This window comes from Mustelus asterias, chromosome 8 (assembly GCF_964213995.1).
Source record: "Mustelus asterias chromosome 8, sMusAst1.hap1.1, whole genome shotgun sequence".
In the NCBI taxonomy this organism is placed as follows: Eukaryota; Metazoa; Chordata; class Chondrichthyes; order Carcharhiniformes; family Triakidae; genus Mustelus; species Mustelus asterias.
The window spans coordinates 67,581,211-67,597,043 of record NC_135808.1 but is presented as its reverse complement, the minus strand read 5'-3'; the positions used below and the strand labels follow the sequence as shown (position 1 = coordinate 67,597,043).

Here is a 15,833-nt window from a genome sequence, read left to right as displayed (position 1 = left end):
TTGGGTTAAAGTGCAGGATTGTGATTCTTAACATCTTTGTACAAAGAGATTTTCCCTTCTCTCAACTTGACAACACATTTTCACAAAGCATGTCCCTGTCATTGTAATCACACCCTCTGAAAAATGAGAACATGTTTCCCTTCCATAACTCTGTCCACCTTGCAGATCAAACTTGGTGGATGGAATTTTCTCAAAAAAATTCGAAGTGTAAAACGCACAAGAAAATGGGAGGCTTTCTCGTTGTTTCTTTCAGTGAGGTAACTAGTGAGAATTTACGGCACTCTGCGCAAAACAGAAGCTGTAATGTGACTCTCGCCAGTAGAGGGGGAGTGGAGTCTCAGCTCACCTGTGAGGCAGGCTGTTGAGCTCCTGGGCACCATTGCGCAGGTGCCCCGAGCTCCCCATATACTGTGTACACACAGTGTACATGCAGTGTACACTGTATACTGGGAGATCTGTCACCCCTCCCACCACCCTCCACGGACATCACCCTCCCCTCCCCTCTCCCTCCCTCCCCCACCCTCCCCCGATTGTCACCCTGCACATCACTGCCTCCCTCTCCCCCGATCACCACCCTGGCTGGGTGCCCCTACTCCCAACTGTCGACCTGGCCGATTGCCCCCACCCTCACCGATCGCCACCCCAGCCAGCGTGGCGAGCCGGTAAGATCGGGCCTGGTGGTTTTTTTCTAAAGTGCAAAACTAAGGAGGTGCATTCTAAACTTTCTGAAGAGCGAGCCTGGTTTCAGTACACTGTTCATTGGCTTCTGTGTACGGGATGCTAGTTTTAACCAACTGGACAGCAATGTGGCATTGAGAAGGCCGATTTCAGTCAGAATGTGGTTCCAGAACACTCAGAAAACACATTTTGTGCTCCATCTGATCTGTAAATATTACTTTTTCCATGTGTGCTTGAAACTCTGAACCTTTTCAGTTTTAGTGTGAAGCATTAGCAGGTAAATGTGTTTCCCAATCTGTACGTGTTGAGACAGTATCTACATGCAATGTGTTTCTACTTTCCATAGAGTCCATAGAATCCCTACAGTGCAGTCGGAGGCCATTTGACCCATCAGTTCTGCACCGACCCTCTAAAGAGCACTCTATCTAGGTTCACACCCCCAATCCTATCCGAGAAACCCTGTGCATTGATTATGGCCAATCCCCCTAACCTGCTCATCTTTGGACGCTAAGGAGCAAATTAGCATGGCCAATCCACCCAACCTGTACATCTGGACTGTGGTAGGAAACCGGAGCACCCGGAGGAAACTCATGCAGACATGGGGAGAATGTGCAAACTCCAAACAGCATAACCCAAGGCCAGAATTGAACCCAAGTCCCTGGTGCTGTGAGGCAGCAGTGCTAACCACTGTGCCACCACGCCACCCAATTTATGACTTACTTAACAATTAGCTTGAAGGTGTAATGTCTCCTTGTCTCACCAGAATTTGAGTTACAAGAACTTTATTGCCAATCAAGTATGGCAAGGCTGTTTATTACTCAGTTGAACTAACAGTGGGCTTTTGATACAAGTCCAGAAATTGTTCATGGATGAAAATTTAACAAGTCAGCCTCAAGTGGCTACTTTCATGTTGAAATTTTGAATACAGCCAGAGGAATTTCACACAAAAAAACATGTTTAGTATTTCTCCCTGTTATCAAACATAATTCCTTGGCTGTAATGTGTTGTTTTCTCTTCATTGTTTTTACATTTCACTCAAACAGGAGATCAAATATTTCAGTAATTTTTGACTCCTAAAAAAACGAATCTCCTTGTATTCCTACTGAGAAGCCATTTCATTCAGGGAAAGTGATGTAAGCTTTGCCACAGAGGCCTATATTAATTGGGCTCTATTCTTTGCCTGGATCAACACAAGAAGGCACAAAACTACAAATGGGTTGTGAACGTAGCTCAGTCCATCACGCAAACCAGCCTCCCATCCATTGACTCCGTCGACACTTCGCACTGCCTCGGAAAAGCAGCCAGCATAATCAAGGACCCCACACACCTCAGACATAGGGTGCAATTTTACCGTCCCGCCCGCCAGGGGAATCGGAGTGTGTGAGGGGCGGACAATGGGAAGGCCTGTTGACCGCGGGCGGGATTTTACAGCTTTGGGACGAGCGAGACCGTAAAATCCCGCTCATACTCTCTTCCACCTTCTTCCATTGGGAAAAAGATACAAAAGTCTGAGATCACATCCCAACCGACTTAAGAACAGCTTCTTCCCTGCTGCTGTCAGACTTTTGAATGGACCTATCTCGCATTAAGTTGATCTTTCTCTGCACCCTAGCTATGACTGTAACACTACATTCTGCACCCTCTCCTTTCCTCCTCTATGTACGGTATGCTTTGCCTGTATAGCGCGCAAGAAACAATGCATTTCATGGTATACTAATACGTGTGACAATAGTAAATCAAATCAAAAATCATGGTTTCTATCTTTCAGCTTAAAATGTCTCTGCCCAATTTTTTGATGTGGAGATGCCAGCGTTGGACTGGGGTAAACACAGTAAGAGTTTTAACAACACCAGGTTAAAGTCCAACAGGTTTATTTGGTAGCAAATGCATTTTCTACCAAATAAACCTGTTGGACTTTAACCTGGTGTTGTTAAAACTCTTACAATTTTTTGAAGCCAGATCTCGTTGCTTTTACACCAAAACATCAGATGGCTGCAGGCTTCTGATTTAGCTCCATAGATGTTCCACTTATACATCCCACAGATTTAACTACTCATTTTGTTGCAGGAATGAAATTTCTCATCAAGTCTTGATCCTTTTCAGAGATGCTGGCATCACCTATGGGAGGGGTTGTAACCCAATGAGGGGAGGCGTTAAATTAAAGAGTCACTGAATACAGCTGAATTTAGCTGAATAAACGATACTTCACAATTGTGTAAAACAATTACAAAAAGGACTAGGCTGAATAAACACCCCAGTCTCAGAAATTGGGATTGAAACAGTGCCATGGAGGCTTTTGTGTTGCGCAAACAAGTCTTCTAATGAAATGCGAGCCATCTTTCTACACCTCTTGTCAATAAAGTAACACTGACTGCTTCGCACATTCAAACAAAAGGACACAAAAAATAAATTCCTCCATGGTATTAAGGATTCCACAAGCTTAGCTTATCTTATTAAATCTGGGCAAGCCGTTCTGACTCGCTGCCCAGTTAAGCAGTCAGAATGTGTGAAAGTACAACAGGATACAGGATAAACTCCCCGACACAATTAGCACCTTGCACAATTATTATTTCTGAACCACAAAAGCTGGGCAAATATGGCTTATTAACCAGGAATTACGTTCAGTGAGTTGCTCCGAGATGAAAATTTGGTTGCAGCATTGCCAACATTTAGAGATCGCTTTTCCACAGCAAGCCCCATAAGAGAAAGAGCGACTATACCGTAGCGTTTAAACCTCACTATTCAGAAGGGTTGTGGGTTTATGCTGATTGAATGAGTTGAATTGTGCTTTTATTATTTTGCGATTGTTATAAGAACGGTGCTACTGGGATCACATTCCAGGATTCTATCCATTTTTTCACAAGTTAATCTATCAAGACAATGATCAACAGCTTCCAACCTTCCACTTATCAACCCTTTGAAGATTCAGAGAATAATAAAACTTCCCTCAGTCTTGAAAAGAGGTGGTTGAGAGGGGACCTTTACGTGGTAGCAAACCGTTGAAAAATGGTAAACCTAGTTTAAGTTTGGCCACAAAAGTAGAACATGAGGGCGGTCTATTCTGATACAAGACAAACTTAGCACCAACATCAGGAAAGCCTTTGTTTTGATTGAAAAGAGCAAACCATAGGTGGGGAAGGCCACAGTTGAGGAAAACACAATTACATGTTGTGATGGGAGGATTGTAGACTTTTGTTTACACTAACGTTCACAGAGGAACGTAGCCTCCTTAGTTCATGAATGAAGCATATTCTTCCACAATGGACACTGGGAACTTTCTGCTCATGCCATTGAATTAGCGGGGAACATAACTGACTGTAAAAGTTTCTATAGATGTGTAAAGAGAAAAAGATTGATAAAAACAAAGATAAGATAAAGGTGCACGGTGTTACAGGTAATGTATTAGCATGGATAGAGGATTGGTTAACTAACAGAAAGCAAAGAGTGGGGGGTAAACGGGTGTTTTTCTGGTTGGCGATCAGTGACTAGTTGTGTGCCTCAGGGGTCAGTGTTGGGACCGCAATTGTTTACGATTTACATAGATGATTTGGAGTTGGGGACCAAGTGTAGTGTGCCAAAATTCACAGATGACACTAAGGTGAGTGGAAGAGCAAAGTGTGCAGAGGACGCTGAAAGTCTGCAAAGGGATATAGATAGTCTAAGTGAGTGGGCGAAGGTCTGGCAGATGGAGTACAAATGTTGGTAAATGTGAGATCATCCATTTTGGTAGGAATAACAGCAAAATGGACTATTACTTAAATGATAAAAAATTGCAGCATGCTGCTGTGCAGTGGGAACTTGCAAGAATCACAAGGAGTTGATTTGCAGGTGCAGCAGGTAAATGGAATTTTGTCCTTCATTGCTAGAGAGATGGAGTTTAAAAACAGTGAGGTTATGTTGCAGCTGTATAAGGTGCTGGTGAGGACACACCGGGAGTACTATGTACAGTTTTGGTCTCCTTACTTGAGAAAGGATATACTGGCACTGGAGGGGGTGCAAAGAAGATTCACTAGGTTGATTCCGGAGTTGAGAGGGTTGGCTTATGAGGAGAGACTGAGTAGACTGGGGCTATACTCATTGGAATTCAGAAGAATGAGGGGAGATCTTATAGAAACATATAAGATTATGAAGGGAATAGATAAGATAGAAGCAGGGAAGTTGTTTCCACTGGCGAGTGAAACTAGAACTAGGGGGCATGGCCTCAAAAAAAAAGGGGAGCAGATTTAAGACTGAGTTGAGGAGGAACCTCTTCACACAATGGGTTGTGAATCTGTGGAATTCCCTGCCCAGTGAAGCAGTTGAGGCTACCTCATTGAATGTTTTTAAGACAAGGATATATAAGTGTTTGACCAGTAAAGGAATTAAGGGTTATGGTGAGCGGGCGGGTAAGTGGAACTGAGTCCACAAAAAGATCAGCCATGATCTTATTGAATGGCGGAGCAGGCCCGAGGGGCCAGATTGCCTACTCCTGCTCCTACTTCTTATGTTGTTATGAATATAGGCCCCTTACAGTCAGAAACAGGAGAATTCATAACAGGGAATAAAGAAATGGCTGAGGAATTAAATTTGTATTTTGCTTCAGTCTTCACAAGAGAAGACATGAATAATGTACCAGAAGTGCTGAGAGAAACATGTTTTAGTGAGAAGCTGAAGGAAATCAGCATCAGCAGAGAAATGGTTTTGGGGAACTTGATGGGATTGAAGGTGGGTAAATCTCCAGGTCCTGATAATCTTCATCCTAGAGTACTTAAGGGAGTGGTGCTGGAAATAGTAGGTCCATTGGTGGTTATTTTCCAAAATTCTTTGGGCTCTGGAATAGTTCCTACAGAATGGAGGGTAGCTAATGCAAGCCTGTTATTCAAAAAGGGAGGTAAAGAGAAAACAGAGAACTATAGGCCAGTGAGCCTAATGTTGGTATTGGGAAAGTTGCTGGAGTCTATTATCAAGGATTTCATAACTTGGCGTTTGGAAGGCAGTGATATAATCAGACAAAGGCAGCATGGATTGATGAATCTAATGGAATTTTTTGAGGATGTAATGAGTAGAGCTGACCAAGGAGAACAAGTGGATGTGGTTTATTTAGACTTTCAAAAGGCTTTTGACAAGGTCTCATATAACAGACTACTATGTAAAGTTAAAGCACATGGCATTGCAGGTAATGTCTTGAGATGGATAGAAAGCTGGTTAGCAGATAGGAAGCAAAGAGTTGGCATAAATAAGTCTTTTTCTGATTGGCAGTCAGTGACTAGTGGGGTTCTGTAGGGATCTGTGCACGGACCCCAACTGTTCACATTATATATTAATGATTTGGAAGAGGGAACTGAATGTATTATCTCCAAATTTGCAGATGATACAAAGTTGGGTGGGAGGGTAAGCTGTGAGGAGGATGCAGAGACGCTTTAGTGTAATTTGGACAGGCTGAGTGTGTGGGCACCTGCATGGCAGATGCAGTATAATGTGGATAAATGTGAGGTTATCCACTTTGGTAGCGATAATAGGAAAACAAATAATTACTTGAATGGGTATAAATTGAGAGAGGTGGAAACTCAGCGAGACCTTGGAGTCCTTGTGAAAGTAAGTAACAGTCGCTCAAAGTAAGCGCGCAGGTACAGCAGGCAGTAAAGGAGGCAAATGGTATGTTGGCCTTCATAGCGAGAAGATTTGAGTATAGGGATAGGGATGTTGGGGTGTTGGTGAGGCCACACCTGGAGTATTGTATGCAGTTTAGATGTTCTTATCTGTGGAAGGATGTCCTTGCTTTAGAGGGAGTACAATGAAGGTTTACCAGGCTGATTCCTGGGATGGCAGGTTGTCATATGAGGACAGACTAACTCAGTTAGGACTATATTCACTGGAGTTTAGAAGAGTGAGGGGGATCTCATAGAAACTTATAAAATTCTAACAGGGTTAGACAGGGTAGATTCAGAAAGAATGTTCCCAACTGTGGGGGGAGTCCAGAACTAGGGGGTCATAGTTTGAGGATAGAACATAGAACATAGAACATAGAACATTACAGCGCAGAACAGGCCCTTCGGCCCACGATGTTGCACCGACCAGTTAAAAAAAAAAAAAACTGTGACCCTCCAACCTAAACCAATTTCTTTTCGTCCATGAACCTATCTACGGATCTCTTAAACACCCCCAAACTAGGCGCATTTACTACTGATGCTGGCAGGGCATTCCAATCCCTCACCACCCTCTGGGTAAAGAACCTACCCCTGACATCGGTTCTATAACTACCCCCCCTCAATTTAAAGCCATGCCCCCTCGTGCTGGATTTCTCCATCAGAGGAAAAAGGCTATCACTATCCACCCTATCTAAACCTCTAATCATCTTATATGTTTCAATAAGATCCCCTCTTAGCCGCCGCCTTTCCAGCGAAAACAATCCCAAATCCCTCAGCCTCTCCTCATAGGATCTCCCCTCCATACCAGGCAACATCCTGGTAAACCTCCTCTGCACCCTCTCCAAAGCCTCCACATCCTTCCTGTAATGTGGGGACCAGAACTGCACACAGTACTCCAAGTGCGGCCGCACCAGAGTTGTGTACAGTTGCAACATAACGCTACGACTCCTAAATTCAATCCCCCTACCAATAAACGCCAAGACACCATATGCCTTCTTAACAACCTTATCTACTTGATTCCCAACTTTCAGGGATCTATGCACACATACACCTAGATCCCTCTGCTCCTCCACACTATTCAAAGTCCTCCCGTTAGCCCTATACTCAACACATCTGTTATTCCTACCAAAGTGAATTACCTCACACTTCTCCGCATTAAACTCCATCCGCCACCTCTCGGCCCAACTTTGCAACCTGTCTAAGTCTTCCTGCAAACTACGACACCCTTCCTCACTGTCTACCACACCACCGACTTTGGTGTCATCAGCAAATTTGCTAATCCACCCAACTATACCCTCATCCAGATCATTAATAAATATTACAAACAGCAGTGGCCCCAAAACAGATCCCTGAGGTACACCACTTGTAACCGCACTCCATGATGAATATTTACTATCAACCACCACCCTCTGTTTCCTATCCGCTAGCCAATTCCTGATCCAATTTCCTAGATCACCCCCAATCCCATACATCTGCATTTTCTGCAGAAGCCTACCATGGTGAACCTTATCAAACGCCTTACTAAAATCCATATATACCACGTCCACTGCCTTGCCCCCATCCACCTCCTTGGTCACTTTCTCAAAAAACTCAATAAGGTTAGTAAGGCACGACCTACCTGCCACAAAACCATGCTGACTATCACCTATCAATTCATTACTCTCCAAATAACTATAAATCCTATCCCTTATAATTTTTTCCAACATCTTGCCGACAACAGAAGTGAGACTCACCGGTCTATAATTCCCGGGGAAGTCTCTGTTCCCCTTCTTAAACAATGGGACAACATTCGCTAACCTCCAATCTTCTGGTACTATACCAGAGGCCAACGACGACCTGAAGATCAGAGCCAGAGGCTCTGCAATCACTTCTCTTGCCTCCCAGAGAATCCTTGGATAAATCCCATCCGGACCAGGGGATTTATCTATTTTCAGACCCTCCAGAATATCCTGCACATCCTCCTTATCAACTGTAATACTGTCTATTCTACTCCCTTGCAACCCAGTGTCCTCCTCAGCTATATTCATGTCCCCTTGCGTGAACACCGAAGAGAAATATTGGTTCAATGCTTCACCAATCTCCTCCGGTTCCACACATAACTTCCCTCTGCCATCTATAACTGGCCCTAAACTTGCTCTAACCAACCTTCTGTTCTTGATAAGGGGTAAACCTTTTAGAATTGAGGTGAGGAGAAATTTCTTCACCCAGAGAGTGGTGAATGTGTGGAATTCACTACCACAGAATGTAGTTAAGGCCAAAACGTTGTCTGATTTCAATAAGAAATTAGATGTAGCTCCAGGAGCCAAAGGGATCAAGGCAGGATAAGGATATTGAATTTGATGATCAGCCAAGATCAAAATGTCTGGCGGAGCAGGCTTGAAGGGCCGAATGGCCTACTCCTACTTCTTGGTTCTATGTTTCTATGAATCAGAACAGGAAGCATTTCCTCCAAAGCTCCTCCTCATATAACTGCACATAGTAGCTGCAAGTCTCAATTATCAATGCAGCAAATTAAAAGGCAGTCAAATATGAAATTGCTACAACACGTGCAAAGTCATTTCCCCGGCTATCTAGACTTCTACAATGTGAACCATATACGAGGTTATCACATTTACAGCGAGCTATGTCTGAACTGGCAGCCCAAGTACATTGGGGGAAGTGGTTTTTATGGAGCTTACAACAGTGATAAACGTAGCATAGGGGGGGGGTGACTTAATTAGGCAGGATATGAATTTGATTTCGCGACAGTGGGTTGAGATGCAGCTGTAAGGTCAGCAGCGTGTTTACGATATGTCAGGCATTATGTCAACCTATGGCAGGTTTGTACGTCTAATGCATTTGCATTTCATGAATACTCATTAACGAGAAACAATTTTGAATAAAGTCCGACCTTCAAGATCAAGTCACATGAGAATCTCGTGCCACCTGGTTCAGGCACCTGGCGTGCACCAGTTGGCTTTGTGCAAGTTGTGTGGAAGGACAGTGGTTTTCTTTGTTAAACTCCATGCGCACAAAGGAGGGGGAACAAGAGAATGGACTATTGCTTGGTGGTCAGGACTGACCAGGGTGAGCCAGTGAGGGGGGGGTGTGCAATTGTTTGTGGAGTGGGGTCAGGAGAATGGAGGGTTGGATGAGGGATCCGAGGGAGGACAGAGGGTGGGGTCAGGGTGCACAGAGTGGTGAAATGGGACAGGTCAGGTGTGGTGTGGGTAAGAAAACGAGGGAACTAACACTAAGTGCATATACTGTCCAAATGTATATCCATTTCAGATTGGCAGAGTTCTTGCAGGGCTTTGAGTTCACCTATAACATACCCCATTGAGGGTAATCTCAGACAATGTCTTTTACAATGCACAGAAGGGAGAGCCAGCAAGTTCAGCCATATCCCACAGAGTGGTAAGTACAACACTGGCCATCAGGGAGTGAATGCAAAAACACACCATTATTTCTTCCACGATAAATTAAATATCCTCAACTCCCCTGTAAGCATCAATGCTTGCAAACCATGCCAGTACAATTAGCTCTTTGATTAAGCTGGTCTCAACAAATAGCAGTGATGCACATGAATAAAGTGAAACCAATGTTATGTGAAATATTTACATGTGAAATTTAATTTTGAAAAGCACCCATGCTGCTAAATTCTAACAGTGAGTTGGTAATGAAGAAAAGTCTTGATGGAGCTTTATTTTCAATGACACAAAATTCATTCATCACCTGTTTCCCTTTATATGCACCAGTGATGTGCTTAACTAATAAGCTACAATTAATAACTGAAACATTCCTTGACTGTTAACTATTTTGCACCCTAACCCATGCCACTTTTGTGCTCGCAAGTCTTTTGTTACTTGTAATGTAGTGGAGCAGGACATTTGTGTCCATGATGTGGACCTCCCTGTCTATCTAGGCAGCATTGTCATCTGATAGTGGCTTTTATCAATGAAAAGCTTCCCTCGCGCACGCTGTGGGCACTTAGATTTTTAATTATAATTGCATTGGAAAAGGCAAAATGAGAGTGCAAGTGGCCACTTACAACATTGGGAATGGGAAGCTGTGGACGCAATCTCAGCCAATGTGTGGGGTGCAGCTAATGTGATGTAAAGTAGGACAGTCTCCTCCTCTACTCCTCCAGTTAACTGTCGCTAAGGCAGGCCACCAACCCACCAATGCCTCTATTTTCTCAGAAGACGAAGGAAATTCGGCATGTCTTCTATGACTCTCACCAACTTTTACAGATGCACCATAGAAAGCATAATTTCTGGTTGTGTCACAGCTTGGTATGGCTCCTGCTCTATCCAAGACCTCACAAAACTTACAAAATGTTGTGAACAAAGCCCAGTCCATCACGTAAACCAGCCACACATCCATTAACCCATCCACTTCCTGTTGCCTCAGAAAAGCAGCCAACATAATCAAGACCCCATGCACCCCGGACGTACTCTCTTCTATCTTCTTCCATCGGGAAAAAGATACAAAAGTCTGAGGACACGTACCAACCAACTCAAGAACAGCTTCTTCCCTGCTGCCATCAGATTTTGGATGGACCTACCTTATATTAAGTTGATCTTTCTCTACAGCCTAGCTATGACTGTAACACTACATTCTGCACCCTCTCCTTTACTTCTCTATGTATGGTATGCTTTATCTGTATAGCGCACAAGAAAAAATACTTTTCACTGTATACCAATACATGTGACATTAATAAATCAAATCAAATCAGCGATAGGGGTTCCAATAGAAAATTGGGAGTCACATTCCTGCCAGAAACTAGCTTTATAAACCGATCCATAAGTGTCAACAGAACGCAATGGAGTATTTATTCATCTCTTTGCAAAAGTTGGGAAGATCATTAGTGTTAGCGTAAAGGCGCACACAACTTCACACTCACACAGCCATAAAAAGAGGAGGAATTCAATATAAATTAGCATCAGTGAAAGGGTTATGGGCAGCATCTGTCTATCCAGCCACTTCATTCAAGATTCATTTTCACATTCAATATCACAATGTTTACATTGTTGCCCTTAGTCTCAGTTGCTGAGCGTTTGAGATAGAATTACAAGCTCAGGGCCAATGTAATGGTCCAAACTCTGTCATTGACAATGGGTGGAATTGAATGTTGGCACTAGGGGAGCCCCTCATTGCCTCCTTTGGGGGAGGCTCGCTGGAATTAAATGCCCGGGATTTAGGGAGGTTCTGTGCAAATCAGAGACCAGCAGCTCTGCACTGCCCTTCAGCAGCACTAGGTGTAGTGGCAGCTGTTAGAAATGTATCCACCAAAGGCCCAGAATCACTGAGCAATGCCATCGGTGCATGAGGTGGTGATGGGGGTCACGGGAATGGAGAGCAGGTTGGCTTGGTGGGGGGGTGGAAAAAGGGATCAGAAGAAAGGTCAATGGTGGCTCTCAGCAGCACCCCCTCTCCCCTGTATTCCCTCCCTTTCTGGATGCTGAGCTCTTTGATCAAGCACAGAAAGCTGCGAACAAACCCAGCATGTGTCCACTTAGGGGCCTCTTCCCGCTGCCAGTGGTGTGCCACCAAAGGGCAGTCACCACATGGGAAGCTCAGAATGTAAACCCTATCATGTTTGCCTGCGGGCTTCCGAGGGGATCCATTGAACAATGCCTGATTGAGAGACACAGCATTGGTGGGGAGGGTGTGCCCGCTGAAAGTCATCACCCCTTCTACCATAACCCCCAACCCCTGACCCATCCTCCCTCAATCACCCATGGCCTGGTTCTCTCATGGCCTCTCCTGGGTGCATTTTTGCAGCTGCCACCGCTTCTGGTGGTGCTGTCTGCAATGTACAGTTGCCAACCTTGCACAGTTGCCAGTGGTAATGGTGGTGGTAGTGGTGGGGGAGGGCAGGATTTTGGCTCCCGGGTTTCTCGATCCCAGGGAAGTCCTGCTGCTAGCCACTTAAATGCCCAAGAGGCACTCAATATGGTGGATCTTTCCAGCCGTCAGGCGAGTCCCTCGTTGCCTACATGAAATACCTCCCTTCGAGGGATGAGGTTTGGAGTCAGAGAATGGAAACTTGACAAGCACCACCCGAGGAACAGGAAACAGAGAAGAGGAAAAGAAGTGGTTCAATGGGAATACTGAAAAGAGAAACACTCATTGGCATTGTGCAAGTGGACAATGCCATAATAGTGGCTCAGTGCATACGTGACAGAAGACACAGGGCAAGTTTAGAAACCCTTTCATTGTTTCTTTGCTTCATCCTGCTGTGCTGACATTCACGCACTCAAACACACATTTGCACACATAGGCATACACGCAGACAAACACAAGCGCACACATGCACACACACTCAGGTAGACACACACACGAAGGAACATGGGAGCAGGAGTAAGCCACTTTGCCCATCGAGCCAGCTCTGCCATTCAATACGATCATGGTTGATCAATACTCACATGCACACACACAAGCACACACACGCACATGTGCACATGCATGCACATATGCGCACATACACACACACATGCACATACATGCAAACACGCGCACACACACACATACACACAAAGCACAGAAAGCTAATAAGGAACATGGCAGGGGCAGTCTGACTGCCATATAAATCTCACATTTTGATTGTTCTGATTAAATGTAGCAGAAAGTAGTGACTCTATAAATTCATTCCAGGCTGCAGTTTAATTAACCAGCCCTTACTCTGACTTTATATTACTGGATAGGCTCCAGTCAACAACACTGAAGCACTTCCCTCCAAGCTAAATCTGTCCTGACTGACTATTGGGTGAATTTAATAAAAACAGAACATGTTGTAACAATTACCCCGATGCCAGGGTGATTTGGGGTTGGGTGGGAATGGTTTTGGTAAAGCAAACATGTTTGAATCAGGCTCAGCACAGGGAAACTTGCCCCCTACTGCGAGCAGCTGCCCTTTAGCTCTGAGCCATGCAGAGTAGCTGCTGCTCAAGGAGGGATTGCCCCCAATGGAGCTGGTGTCAGGTCAGTAATGCTGTTAGCACTCGTATCACCATAGACAGCTCTACAAGGTGAAGGGTGCATCACTTTATCTAACAAGGATATTTCACACATCCAAGCACAGTTCATTTCAGCTCTTCCCCTTACTGTGAATAATAACATTTCATATATCTAGAAACTGAATGTATTGAAGGCCTCACTGTTACAATATTCTATTGTGGTTCAGGAGCTAATTTTCAAATTAAACCTGTGGGAATGATGCTACGGCTCCTGGGGGATATATTGGATAGCTAATTATCAACATCCTGGGGGGTTACCATTGACCAGAAATTGAACTGGACTACATATATAAATACTGTGTCTACAAGAGCAGGTCAGTAACTCACCTCCTGACCCCTCCAAAGCCTGTACACCATCTACAAGGCACAAGTCAGAAGTGTAATGGAATACTCTGCACTTGCCTGGATGAACGTGGCTCTAACAAGATTCAAAAAGCTTGACACCATCCAGGACAAAGCAACTGCTTGACTAGCATCCCATCCACAAACATTCACCCCCTCGAAAGTAGCAGCAGTTCCTGCAGTGCATCTAAAAGATGCACTGCAGGAACTCACCAAGGCTCCTTAAGCAGGACGTTCCAAAGCACTACCATCTAGAAGGACAAGGGCACCAGGTACTTGGGAACACCACCACCCGGATGTTCCCCTCCTATCCACTCAGCATCCTGACTTGTAAATATATCACCGTTCCTTCACTGTTGTTGTGTCAAAATCCTGGAACTCTCTCCCTAACAGCACTGTGGGTGTACCTACACATCAAGGACTGCAGCAGTTCAAGAAGGCAGCTCACTACCACCTGTTCAAGGACAATTAGAGATGGACAATCAATGTTTGCCAAACCACTGACACTCACATCCCATGAATCTTCTATGTTTCTATAGCTGGATTAGGCTATTGAGTTAGATGATCAGCCATGATAGTGATGAATAGCGGAGCAGGCTCGAAGGGCCAAATGGCCTCCTCCTGCTCCTATCTTCTATGTTTCTATGAATGAATAAAAAGAAACCAGGTGAGGAGACTGTGATGAACAACTGACTCACATCTCCTCTATGTAACGTAGACAAAACGCCCGCTTCATGCTGTCTACTCATGATTATGACAGCTGCATGCTGTTCATTGGCTGCATGCAACAGCAGGGGACTCAGTATTGCTGCTTTTTCCAGCATTACTTAAAATTAAAAGACACTGCCTAAAGGGAAGGTGCATTCTGGCTGTTGGAGGTGTTGAGATGATTCAGAATGGTTCTGTGTAACAAAGAGCAATACTGACTATGGTCAGAGAAGGCACCGAGGTTTCCCATTATTGCATTGAAGATGTTGGGGCAAGAGTGACAGTGGAAATGTGAGAAGATATCCACATTTCGAGACATGCGAGGAGCAGGCAGTGGGAATGGATAGTCGAGAGGTCAATACCAGAGGTTTAGTCCCAAGGACCTGGATGCAGTGCCACAAGAAGTTTAATGACCTCACATGTGTGGTCAAGGTAAGTGATCGCACCAACTGCACCACTATCCTCACACATAGTTCAATTCAGCAGGTTCCTATCACTCCCCAACATCAATCTCTATTAATCGGGATTCATACCTAACATTGAAAGCTCCACATCATCCTCACAGACAAGGCTCACATCCATATCTCACAGCCTGCACACATTGCCAGCTATTCAACCATGACAGTAACAGCACCTAAATATTTTGCTCCACATTCACTGACACACTTCCTTCTCTTTTGGAGGGAGGTAGTGCTGGTCATTACAGGTAGAACCATTGCTGAGAGCCTGATCACTAGCTGGGCTAAATCCACTGAAGTAGACAGTATCCTCATTTCCAATCCTCCTTCTCACATCCCATTTCCCCCTCATTCCACACTCTTTCTGACTAAGAAACATAGAAACTAGAAGCAGGAGGTCATTCGGCCCTTTGAGCCTGCTCCACCATTTATTTCGATCATGGCTGATCATCAAATTCAATATCCTGATGTCCCCTTCCTCCCCAAATCCTTTGATCCCTTTACCTTCAGAGCTACATCTAATTTCTTCTTGAAATCAGACAATGTTTTGGCCTCAACTACATTCTGTGAAGCTTTAGATGTTGTAAGCATGTACCTCTTAATTTCTCCTCTCTCCTCACCCCTTGTGCCTTTTTCCTTTCAAATATCCAATGCTGCCAAGCAGTGGAGAAAGGCGAATATGTCAGTGATGATGAAGATACCCCATTACTCGATTTAACACCAGTCACCAGTTCAGATGTGATGTGAATCTCAGAGGACAGCTGAGAGGTGGGATTTGCACAGGATGAGACACAGGGTACAAGTGCTAAAAGGCCAGCAGCAACAATAGTGGAGGTGTCAGCATGCAAGGAGTGAGTTCACATGTGTTCTGCTACAGAGGACTCAGGTGACGACTTTGATAGGCCAGATGACAGAAATCATCTGATGGAGATACACAACAAAATGTTTGCAATTTGCACCGAAAGGCCTTCCAGAATATCTGTGTTCAATAGCAAGGAACTTGGAGGAATCCAGCACCA

The 15,833-nt window shown here is 44.5% G+C and overlaps 1 protein-coding gene across 6 annotated transcripts in view; it reads right to left on the bottom strand.

The window, feature by feature from the left end:
- The window catches only part of nos1apa (nitric oxide synthase 1 (neuronal) adaptor protein a), a 394,570-nt gene that overhangs the window by 57,786 nt on the left and 320,951 nt on the right, over window positions 1–15,833 (bottom strand). The window lies entirely within an intron of this gene.